Below are 12,823 nucleotides of genomic sequence, written 5' to 3' on the forward strand. Positions count from 1 at the left end.
TGGCTGTCATCCGCGGCACCTCTTACAACACAGCCATTTGTCGACGATATTCTATGCCCCGTTTTGTTGCCCTTCATGGCAAGCCATTCTGGACTAACATTTCAGCGAGATAATGCCCAACCGCACAGAGAGAGATGTTCTACCGTCTTTGTACTTTCCAAAACCTACTTGGCCAGCAAGATCGCCGTTGTCACCCCAGTTGAAAACGTTTGGAGCATTATGGGCTGGGCCCTCCAACTAGCTCGGAATTCTAACGATCTAACGCGTCAGTTGGAAGAAATTTGGTGCGATTTCCCTCTGGAGGACATCGAATATCTGTACCAGACAGTACCAAGCCGAATAACTGCTTGCTTGATGGCCAGAGGTGGACCAACGCGTTACTGTCTTGCTCCATTAGTGAAACTCATTCTCTTGAATAAATAATGCCATTTTCCTGAAATTGTAATCATTTATTTGTCTATACATATACCGATTTCCGTCCCATTCGGATAATTCCTAAGTGCTCTGTCGCTCTCTCTCTCTCTCTCTCTCTCTCTTTTTGTGTATTTGCTGCAAGGCTACCAAACTTTATAAGTAGGATGTTGAGGCTGTTCCTGTCGGCGACATTCCTGCAATGCAGCGGTACTATTGCCGTTCTGATAAAACAACTTGACCAGCATTGCACGGTCGTTCTTCTGAATAGCTATTGTATTCCGTACGGAAACGTTCTACCTTCCTGGTCCATTACACTAACAGTCACTTCACAAAAGAAATCAATACGTACCGCCAAGCAACAAAGCAGCATACTGACGTCAAAACAGGAAATATTTGACGTTACTATCGTTTTGAGCGCCATATTTTCACCTGGTCGCAGAAAGCGGAACTATTATTGTTTCAGCTTACTCCGCTAGCGCACCGATTAATATTTCAGCGTACTGCAATGTATACAGCCCACACTGCAGCACTCTTAACACCGTCATTTTAAATGCAACCAACCAGTACAAAGGAAGAGAGACAAATACGGAACGACGATACAGGACAAAAACACGGAAATCCACCGACCTGAACGATTTTGACAAAGAGAAGATTGTTATGGCCCGGCTCCTGCGAACGAGCATCTCGGAAACGGCGAAGCTGGCTTGCTGTTTGCGTCCTACTGCGTGAGCAGCCCTGGAAAGTGACTGAAGGACTGTGAAATCACGAGAAGATGGTATGGTATCTTATGTCCATGTGTCATCACAAATGGAGGTCGGACTCTTGCACGCTCTGCAAAGCAGGACGGTCAGTGATCTGTGCCAGATGTGATGACAGAGTGCAATGCTGTTACAAGCACAAGTGTTGCAACACACCATTCTGCGCATACTGTGGAACATGGGCCTCCGCAGCAAACAACCCCTAAATTCTTCCAAGTTGACACGATGACATCTCCAGTTACGATTACAACAGGCACAAATCATCGTGATTGTACCGTAGATCAATAGGAAAATGTCACGTGGTTGGGATGAATCATGTTTCACGTTATACCAAGTCGATGACCGCGTTTGGATACACTCTCATCCACGAGACCGGCTGCTCGGAACATGCACCGTGCCGAGGACGCAGTCCGAGGGGGAAATATTATGCTACTGGGGGGACATTCACCTGGGCTTCCTTGTTGCTGTGGCAGTATTCGAAGACGCCGTGACAGATGTGGACTACGTTAACGTTAATGTGTGCTACTTGCATTGCTTCATGCCTGAGATTTGAGCGCGCACGGAGGCTTTCCGGCAGTCGTTCTTCCCGCGAACCATACGCGACTGGAACAGGAAAGGGAGGTAATGACAGTGGCACGTAAAGTGCCCTCCGCCACACACCGTTGGGTGGCTTGCGGAGTGTAAATGTAGATGTAGATATTTCTTCGGCGACGATGGCATCTTCCAGCAGGATAACTATCCCCGTGGTAAGGCCGAAAAGGCGTTACAGTGAACTGATATGCATGACAGCGAACATACTTTGGCCTCTTGGATTTCACCTGATATGAACTTGATGAAACACATCTGGACATCTGGGGCCCTATCTGGCGCCAGCTCCGCGCTCACAAACTACATTATGTTATCAAAAGTATACAGACACTTGGCTCAAAATGACTTACCGCCCTCCATCGGTAATGCTGGAATCCAATATGGTGTTGCCCCACCCTTAGCCTTGAGGACAGCTTCCACTCTCGCAGGCATTCGTTCAATCAGGTGCTGCAACGTTTCTTGGGGAATGGCAGCTCATTCTTCACGGAGTGCTACACTGAGGAGAGGTATCGATGTCGGCATTCCAAAACATCCCAAAGGTGTTCTATAGGATTCAGGTCAGGACTATGTGCTGGCCAGTCCATTACAGACATGTTACTGTCGTGTAACCACTCCGCCACAGGCCGTGCATTATGAACAGGTGCTCGATCGTGCTGAAAGATGCAATCGCCATCCCCTAATTGCTCTCCAACACTGGGAAGCGAGAAAGTCCTTAAAACATAATGTAAGCCTGTGTTGTGATAGTGCCACGCAAAACAACAAGGGGTGCAAGCCCCCTCCTTGAGAAATACGACCACACCATAACACCCCCGCCTCCGAATGTTACACACGCTGGCAGATGACGTTCACCGGACATTCACCACACCCACACCCTGCCATCGGATCGCCACATTGTGTACCATGATTCGTCACTCCACACAGCGTTTGCCCACTGTTCAATCGTCCAATGTTTACGCTTCTTACACCAAGCGAGGCGTCATTTGGCATTTACCGGCGTGATGTGTGGCTTATGAGCAACCACTCGACCATGACATCCAAGTTTTCTCACCTCCCGCCTAACTGTCATAGTACTTGCAGGGGATCCTGATGCAGTTTGGAATTCCTGTGTGATGGTCTGGATAGATGTCTGCCTATTACACATTACGACCCTCTTCAACAGTCGGCGGTCTCAATCAGTCAACAGATGAGGTCAGCCTGTGCGCTTTTGTGCTGTACGTGTCCCTTCACGTTTCCGCTCCACTGTCACATCGGAAGCAGTGGACCTAGGGATGTTTAGGAGTATGGAAATCTCGCCTACAAACGTATGACACAAGTGACACCCAATCACCTGACCACGGTCGAATTCCGTGAGTTCCGTGGAGCGCCCCATTCTGCTCTCTCACGATGTCTAATGACTACTGAGGTCGCTGATGCGGAGTACCTGGTAGTAGGTGGCAGCACAATGCACCTAATATGAAAACCGTATGTTGTGGGTGTCCGGATACTTTTGATCACATAGTGTACCCCCGTAATTTACGGGAATTGCGTGACCTGTTCGTAAACAGCTGGTGTCTCATATATCAGAAAACGTGCCCTAGATTTTTCCAATCCGTTGTACGCAGAACCCCTGCTACACTGCATTCCAAACGTGGACCAAATAGTTATTAAGCACGTGGTCGTAATGTTTTGGCTCATTATTGTTTATTTACCGATGGTTTTATCCTCATTGTGCTTGCCCTGTTTTTTTAGCAATATTTAATATTTCGAACCTTTCAGACGGAAAGATTGGGACTGTAACCTATTTGCGGCAAGTGAAATTACATAATTACATTATGTGTTGGGGGTACTAGAAATCAAGCTTTTTACAACTGAATTCACTCTTACACATGGCGTGTCTAACAGTCCCTCTTATTAGTGTTCCTTCGTAAAGTTTGTGTGTTTTATGTTTTGTTTTTTTTCTCCAAATTTACTCTTAAATTTCATTATCTCTTGGTTGGTGCTATTGGTGTGCGTTGTGAATGCAATAAATACCGCATAGATGTAGCTCTTAACTAAAATCGTATTTCCTTTGTTGCAGGTGAAAGCTAGCCACGTGCATGGCTGCAGATTCGCGTAAGTAATGCTTTTTACCCACTTGTACCATGATGTAGCATTTGAAAACTATTCGCTTCATAATATCAAATGGGTTATTTCCAGTTCCCCCTACCGGTCGCGGTGGCCGCGCAGTCTAGGCGCTTCAGTCCGGAACCGCGCGACTGCTACGGTCGTAGGTTCGAATCCTGCCTCGAGCATGGATGTGTGTGCTGTCCTTAGGTTAGTTAGGTTTAAGTAGTTCTAAGTTCTAGGGGACTGATGACCTCAGATCTTACGTCCCATAGTGCTCGGAGCCATTTTTGAACCAATTACCCCTGGTTTTGGACTAACTTGTGCAAAGAGAGAAAAGGACTCAAAATTAAAACCAAAAGATGTCATCCTCACGTGACTCAGTGTGTGCGTGTGGTTATAGGTACAGAACACTGCGTAATGTGACTGAAGTTTCTAACGTTTCTCATGCGGTCCAAGGTTAGTTCAGCATGAATCACACAGTAAAATAAGTATAAACCATAATCTGAATTGTACAGTAATTATTTTTGTCTTTCTGAGTCGACATTATGTTACCAAACTGTCCCGAGACGATTTAAATTGCAACACCTGCGCCATTTTGCATTTGTTCGGAGAATTCATCTTTCCGGTATAAATATAATGATATTTGATTCCTTTCAGAAATGAAAATTCCACGCCTATACCTTCAGTCGGAACGAAGAAGTCTTCAGTTCGGAGTGCATGAAGTAGTCAAATATCTGAAAGATCATTTAATAGTGCTTCAATATCTGTCATACGCGATATGACGGCAGTTTAGTGACCCAGTGTTACCATACGTAACACATCAGCGACCAGCGACGGAGCAGTATATGTCGTCTTGCCTAACTCACTTCCTGAGAAACTAGTTAGTATGCGAAGCTATTGTACACAATTTTGTCGTTAGCCTCCAACCATGACTCAAACCTAAGCATCAGAATAACATTCACCTTAGCAATCATTTTATGCGAGATCACGACAGCAAGATGGTGGGCTTCTATTTGAGGCACATTTAACTAACGAGTGAATGAAATAAATGATGTTTATGGTGAATCGGTGTGCGACACGAGTTGTTGATAATCATTGTATTATTCCTCATAAGCATGGTCACAAATTACATTCTGTTAGGGAGAACGTGTAAGACAATTTATGCAGTTCTGCTCTAGGTAGGAGCCAGGCATTCGCCTGATTTGAACTGCAAGCACCTCTTTATATTAATAAATATAGGTGAACCGGGGTTCGCCGGCTGGAGTGGCTGCCGGTTCTAGGCGCTACAGTCTGGAGCCGGGCGACCGCTAGGTCGCAGGTTTGAATCCTGCCTCGGGCATGGATGTGTGTGATGTCCTTAGGTTAGTTAGGTTTAATTAGTTCTAAGTTCTAGGCGACTGATGACCTCAGAAGTTAAGTCGCATAGCGCTCAGAGCCAGTTTGAACTGGGGTTCGATCCAGATTTCCCTTAAATGCAGCGACTAAAGTGGAGCATTTTTTAATACACTGGAATCGTAATCCTAAGTAGCAGAAGAAAGAATATTAATGACAGAAACGTACAAGTCATTTCTTAAAGGAGATCATCGCCGCCATCGACAGCAAAATTAATCATTTATAAAATATTCTATTGCAGCTGCAATTTCGGCCATGTTGCCATTAACAAATGCAGTAGTTCGAAAAGTGCGCTTCAGGGCACATAAAAACTTTTTGCAGTGCTCCACTTGATAACGGACACACAGGCGAAATTGGTATAGTGAATTTTACAATAAATAATTTTGCGGTCAAAGATGACCGTAACTTTCTTTAAAAAATGTTTTCTGTCTGTCAGTCGCTGTTTTTATTTCGAAAACTATCGGTTTCGGGCAATATCATATGAACCGATAGTTTCATTAAGACTGGTTACTCTGTGACTACGAGATATGATCTGAAGTTGAGCGCCGGTGTCCTGTTATTACGAAGTAAAAACATTGACTGATAGACGGAAAACAGTGCTATTCTGTATACGGCAAATAAGGCTCCCTGTGCCAAATATGTCCATTTTTGTTATTACTTAAAAAGTTGTACGTCATTGTGTAGCCCACCGCTGAGAAATTAGTCAGTGCTAGTAATTGTTTGTGTTCGTATTTACAACGAACGGCATAGCTGGCTTCAGTTCGAAAGCGTATTCAAGAACACTGATAAAGTGTCTACTATTGCTTCTCTTCGGTATAGAACCGACTAAAAATAGTAGTATGAGAGATATTTTTGTGCATATGATATTATTGTAGCTGCATGTTCAAATGGCTCTGAGCACTATGGGACTTATCTGAGGTCATCACTCCCCTAGACTTAGAACTACTTAAACCTAACTAACCTAAGAACATCACACACATCCATGCCCAAGGCAGAATTCGAACCTGCGACCGTAGCAGCAGCGCAGTTCCGAACTGAAGCGCCTAGAACCGCTAGGCCACAGCGGCCGGTCAGAAACGTTATGTCGGTGTATTCTGCAAACACGTACAAAATCAGGTTGCTCTAACACTCACTCGCATGAGGTTCGAACCAGGTCAGAGAGATAGGATGGACGTCAAATGACACCACAGCGGATCCGGCTTAAACACCCTGCATCCTGTCGCAAACCCACCAAGCAAATACGATTTAAAACGGCTGCAGCACAGAAACTTTACGTTCTGGACATAGGGTCCAGTTCAAATTTTCGTTTACTCCGTCTCCTAGCCCTAGAAGTTTGTAAGGGTAATTTTAGAGCACTGTGTATGCTTTTACGGCGTTCGTGATATCTGCCTCCGTGCATGTACTGTACTTTTACATTCTCGTTTTCGGAAAATGAGCACGGAGGAGCGAACTCACGACGAAAGGGTTCGTGGAGGAGAACTGGTTCTGTCAGGGTTTGCAAAACACGTTTGCCGCCCAGTAGCTCCAGACAAGCTATTATTTTGAAATACGCCGAAGAGGAGAGTGTAAGTGTTTTATTGTTGGTGCGGTGGTGCAGTGGTGACGCAAGCTGCAGGAGGGGGGAGGGGTGGGGAGTGGGGAGCTGAGGAAAAACAGATAGAGCGCAAAGTATTTACGACAAGTGCCGTGGGAAAAACCGCGCGAGGCGATCTGCTGAGATGAGATGAGTGGAGGCGGCTGCACGCGGCGAGACACGTGAGCAGCGGGCAGTGGGCAGGCAGGCAGGCCGGCAGGCAGGGTGGCCGTGACCGCCAGGCCGCAGCGAGACGCGGCTGGAGCGAGGACGCCCGCCACGCCCCGAGCTCTGCCTCTGCACGCCACAGCTGGCCGTGCCGGCTCCACCCGGCAGAGACTAGCCGCAGCAGCTCTTCATACTGAAAGTCTGCCCTCTGGGAATGAACTTTAACCTGGCGGCTCATATGGTTTCCTTTCCGTTATTGTCATTTCATTCCCCTGTCCCACGAGCCGGCCGTTGTGGCTGAGCGGTTCTAGGCGCTACAGTTTGGAACCGCGCGACCGCTACGGTCGCAGGTTCAAATCCTGCCTCGGGCATGGGTGTATGTGATGTCCTTAGGTTTGTTAGGTTTAAGTAGTTCTAAGTTCTAGGGGACTGATGACCTCAGAAGTTAAGTCCCATAGTGCTCAGAGACATTTGAACCATTTGTCCCACGAGAAAAGGGGTTTGCTGCCAACGGCGCAGTTCGCTGCTCTTCAGCCAATGGATTACATAAAACGTCACTGGAGAACAGCACATATACAAAATATGGGGATAAAAGATGAATTTTCACGTAAGGGGAAAAAATTGGAGTTAAAATATACACAAAAAGGGGTAGTCTGACGAGGCACGTTTACATAAAGTCGACATACAGTTAAAATGGCACTGTAGGTGCGAATAGCATAATTAAGAACAGCGTTCACGCTTTGGGTTGGCGACACTGAACGCACACTGTACTTGTGGTACATACACGGCGAGCACCAAACACGACAAAGTAACTGCATTAAAAGTTAAAGGGCCTGCCAATGGAGGGGAGGACAGAGAGGAGGGAGGGAGGAAAGAGAGATGGGGGCTTGATGGAGGAGGTGCGGGGGGGGGGGGCAGGAGGCGGTGGAAGGGGTGGTGTCGGTATACACCAAGGGGCAGGAGATGGGGAAGGAGCGGAAGGACTGGGAAAGGAGAAGTGTGAAGGACGGGGGGTGAAGGAGGGAGGAAACAGCCGGGGGGGAGGGGGGAGGGGAAGGAGAGGCAGCACAAGGGAGGAGGGCAGGGAAAGAGGAGGGGGGTCAGAGTTGGAAGGAAGGACGAATATCTGGGCGAAGATGTTGGAAGTTCCTTTGGGAGAGAAGGTAGAGGGTGTGGAGACGGAGGGAGGGTGAGACACATTGCTAAAGGCAGAAGGCGGTGAGTAGAGAGAAACCGTGACAGCAGACACCATGGTGTAAGGGGTATCGGGGTGGCGGTTGATTTAGGGATACGGATGTGTTCAGGGAAAAGGAGGAGCAGTGGGAAGAGGATGAGGACATAGAGGACCCTCGTGGACGATGGGAGACGGATGCGGAAAGCGAGGCGGAGCGCATGGCATTAAAGGATTTGGAGGGCTTTATAGAATTTATGAGGGGTGGAGATCCAGTCAACATTGGCATAACAAAGGATGGGGAAGAATGCAGTCCCCATGTCTAGGCGGAAAGGAGTTTCAGGAGGCACAGTATACTGCGGGCTTTGCGTTAGATGGTAAGGAGACAGGGATTCCAGGTGAGGTGATGGCTGAGGGTGAGGCCAAGATATTTCAAGGTGGGGTAAGTTGGATAGGGCAGTCATAGATGGTGAGGTAGAAATAATGGAGCTGGAAGGGAGGGGGTGGTACGTCATATAATGATTGACTGGGTTTTAGAAGGATCGATTTGAAGGAGCCACTGTTTGCACTAAGTGGTAAACTGGTTTGGAGGGAGTGTTGGGACTGTTGAAGTGTAGGATAGAGGGAGGCGGTGTTATCAGAATGCTCATACGGTATTATGATTCTCTTGTTGTCTCTTATATCAAATCTGACCCACACGTAAGTAAACACAGTGTCACCGAGAGGAAATTTGGAAATTTCTGGTAAGATCTAATGAGACCAAACTGCTGAGGTCATCGGTCCCTAAGCCTACACACTACTTAATCTAAATTAAACTAACTTACGCTAAGGACGACACACACACCCATGCCCGACGGAGTACTCGAACCTCCAACCGTGACGTGACGCCCAAGACCACGCGGCTACCACTTGCGGCTCACCGTTAGGAGTAGAGTTTCATAGTGGCAACGATTTTCGCAGAACGCAATAGAAGAAACGAGAGGAGGGGGCGGTTAATCTGAATTAACCAAGACAAATTAGAATCCTCACTGTAGATCTTCCTCAAATAAATGGCACATCGGGCACACAAGTATCAGTAATCACATAGGAACCGAAAGTCGCAAACACTACGAGAGGGCGCTACGGTCACGTGAGGGCGTTGCTACACAAACACGGGCAAAGCGGTCGGAGACCGTCGCCATTCACGCCGTGGAAACGTTGAGAGTAACATGGCTAGCTATACGTACAGCGAAATGACTGCGATGGATTTGATTTGCGGCGCGGGCAGGTGCAATGTATCGTGCGAAATATCCTGATAGAAAGGTGCCGTGCCACACATTGTTCGCCACCATGTATCGCCGATTGTGCGAAACGGGTTCGTTCCATGTGTACACGCCTGATGTTGGTCGCAAGTGAACAACACGGACATTTGCGGCGGAGAAGGCGCCTCGAAAGGGTGCAGCGTACGCAGCGAACAAGTACACGCACTACTGATATACCCAACATTCCGTCTGGACTACTGTACACGGCGGGGGACTGCATCCGTTTAATCTCTAACACGTCCTGGTATTGCAACTGGGTAACTACAAGTAGTCCGAGGAGCGTGCTCGGATAGCCCAAGTGGTAAGTGCGACACTCGTGATAAGCGGGAAATCCGGGTTCATATGTCACCGTTAGGTATTATAGCTATAACCAACACAGCTTATGCTCAAAGAATTCGCAGTCAACGAATATATATCGAAAAGAAAATTTTTCGTCGGCTGTAGGATCGTCAAGTAAAAAGTGCTAACTTTGTAATTGGATAATGTCGTTTTCTCACTCTGTGTTACGAGCGTAATCTTCTTTTTATCAACAAGTTGAGAGAGAGAGAGAGAGAGAGAGAGAGAGAGAGAGAGAGAGAGAGCTGCAACTCATTACAAACGACCACGTCGCTCGATCGCTCGACAGTCCAAAGACTAATTTTCCTCGTAGTCAACAGTGTCATCACCTACTTTACCTGACAAAACGTTGACGCCATTTAAGTAGCTCATTCTGTGAAAATCTACAAACTTTACAAAACTGTATCATCCACGTTGTATGTTTCACAATAATTAAAATGTACTTTAACTGCACAATTTGTCATCATTATTTGCGCTGCAATTTACCGTTATCAGTGAGGCACGTTAAAAGAACTTGTCATTACGTAACGCCAATATGTGAGTCATCACAATGCTGTAAGCAGAAGGGGGCTAAAGACTGCTACTTTCTACTGACTGCAGTGGGTGATAATGTAAGGTTTTGATTTGAGACGGCCATCCGACAGGACTATCTGGAATGAGTGACCGGAGTCTCAGACTTTCGAACTACACGATGTGTAACGTCATGGGGCGAGGTGCGAGCAAGTAACCCGGATCTGCCTGTCGTCTCGCCCGATCTTAATCCATGTAGCGGACGTGCTTAGGGAATTCTCCTCACTGCACACGATAAAGTTCACTCTCGTTCCGTAACACTTGAGTGGCACGTGAAGACCAGATAACAAAGACGTAATGATGCCTGGAAATGCACTGCAATGCAGCTCCGTCTTGTAATTTGAGTTTCAATTCGTGCAGTACCTCGAAAGAGAAGCTGTCTTCGCGAGATAGAAAACCCAGAGGATCATGTATTTTACAGCTTTTGTCAGTCTGTTTTCCTTTACCGAGCTGTTGAAAGTGCCAACACATGTTTTTTTTCTATTTTCTCCTATCATGTTATTATGTATTTTGATTTTATTTTACGAAACCCCTTTTTGTTAATTTTTGCACTGCTCCCGTTGTCAAATTTACCTGGCCACTTGTTTCTCTGTATTTGTTGTAGGTGTCGTAATATGAGCGCTATCTTTAGTTTCGGTATCTAGTAGTATCTTCTGCATCTTAAGCTACTCGCCCTGTCGTTTATTCCTGACTATTTGTTTCTTTGTGTTATTTCTAGCCGGCCTTTGTGGCCGAGCGGTTCTAGGCGCTTCAATCTGGAAAGGCGCGACCGCTACGATCGCAGGTTCGAATCCTGCCTGGGACATATATATATATATATATATATATATATATATATATATATATATATATATATATATATATATATGTGTGTGTGTAACAGGTCATGTTTTTGAAGTTTTTATATGTTTTGGATTGTTACAAAGTTATGTCTCAACATAAAAACAAGAGGAATAATAATAATTTAATGAAAATGATGATAATAACTAAAAGGGTGGGGGGGGGGGGGTTGAAGGAAATATATATCCAGAAACGTACTATGTATCGATACCAATATTGGTACACTTATATACAAATGTCAATATGATCTGGAGTGGAATCAGAGCACGTTATCATTCTGTTTATAGTTTTTATGTTATTTTCATTTTTTGTGTGTGTTTGGGAACTGTCTCGGAAGAATACTGGGACTGTTACACTTTATGTGTTATGCATAATGATGCGCATCTTCTCGTCTCCGTCGCCGAGGCTGAACTGGAAGCTGCGTAAACGTGGAGCTGTCGTGGTATTGCACGTTCTACCTCGTGTGTCACTGTGATTTTGGTTGCACACACGCACTCTGTGACGCAACATTCGCATTCACACCTTCCACAGTAGTAGATGCACTCGTCAGACTTCGTTATTCACATTGACGCTCCTATGTTGATGCTGTGCAGGGTGGAAGGGGTTCTGTAATTGTCGTACCTCGGCAAATCTTTTTTCTGTTTTGCATGTCTGGAAATCGTGTTAGCAGCACTGAAACACTGTCTATTATTAACCACCGTTCGTTGTTTAATATGAGTTCGTATAGTGGTTGATTAGTCTCTATTGATTCGATTCAAATAAAGACGTCACAGTTAAAAATAATATATGTTATAAAAGGAGCAGAAACCACCATCGTTCGTGGAACTTATCGTTTATGGTTCGTCTGGTTGTAGCACATCAACTCAACCACGGATACTGGTGGTTTCTTCTCCTTTTATTAAAGATATGGTGATGATGTACAACGAAAGCATGATCACCGTACATTGCAGAGGAGTCTGAATTTGGTGGACTGTATCACCGAAACCGGTGGCAATTAAACAAAGCTAATACATTCAGCTGATTATTGTTGCTACACGTTTTAAAACAGCTGCTGTCTCATTATGCATTAAAAGATGGATTTACGGGAGAAGGTTCCCAGGTGTTTGACGAGATGTGGGAACTTAATCAGATGACGCAGAATACCCGGGTGAGTGAGGATAAATGGATACGAAAGCGAGCTGGAGCGCATAGCACTCAAGGATTTGGAGTGAGTGATAAAACTTGAGAGAGGTGGAGATCCACGCAACATTTGTACAGCAGCTGCGCGGGGTAGCCGCGCGGTTTAGGGCTCGTTGCTATGGTTCGCGCGGCTCCCCCCGTCGGAGGTTCGAGTATTCCTGCGGGCATGGGTGTGTGTGTTGTCCTTAGAGTTAGTTAGTTTAAGTCAGATTAAGTAGTTTGTAAGCCCAGGGACCGCTGCCCTCAGCAGTTTGGTTCCATAGGAACTTACCACCTACCTACAATATGTACAGCGGATGACAGTGTTGTGGCTGTGTGCCATAATAGTTTTCATGTTCGACCACTTAGTAGTTTTAGTCTATTGAGGAGTTTCTTTTGGATGATGGCCAGGTTGGTAACGCTAAATCTACAGCTGTGAAAAATGAGTACTGCAAATAAGAGAAGCTGT

General features: G+C 46.0%; 1 protein-coding gene across 1 annotated transcript in view; it reads left to right on the top strand.

The window, feature by feature from the left end:
• The window catches only part of LOC126260424 (gametogenetin-like), a 725,449-nt gene that overhangs the window by 441,257 nt on the left and 271,369 nt on the right, over positions 1-12,823 (top strand). The window contains exon 3 of the mRNA XM_049957753.1: positions 3,817-3,851. The gene's annotated coding sequence lies outside the window, so the exon portion shown is untranslated. The remainder of the gene's footprint in view (positions 1-3,816; positions 3,852-12,823) is intronic.

Source organism: Schistocerca nitens, chromosome 5 (genome assembly GCF_023898315.1).
Source record: "Schistocerca nitens isolate TAMUIC-IGC-003100 chromosome 5, iqSchNite1.1, whole genome shotgun sequence".
Classification (NCBI taxonomy): Eukaryota; Metazoa; Arthropoda; class Insecta; order Orthoptera; family Acrididae; genus Schistocerca; species Schistocerca nitens.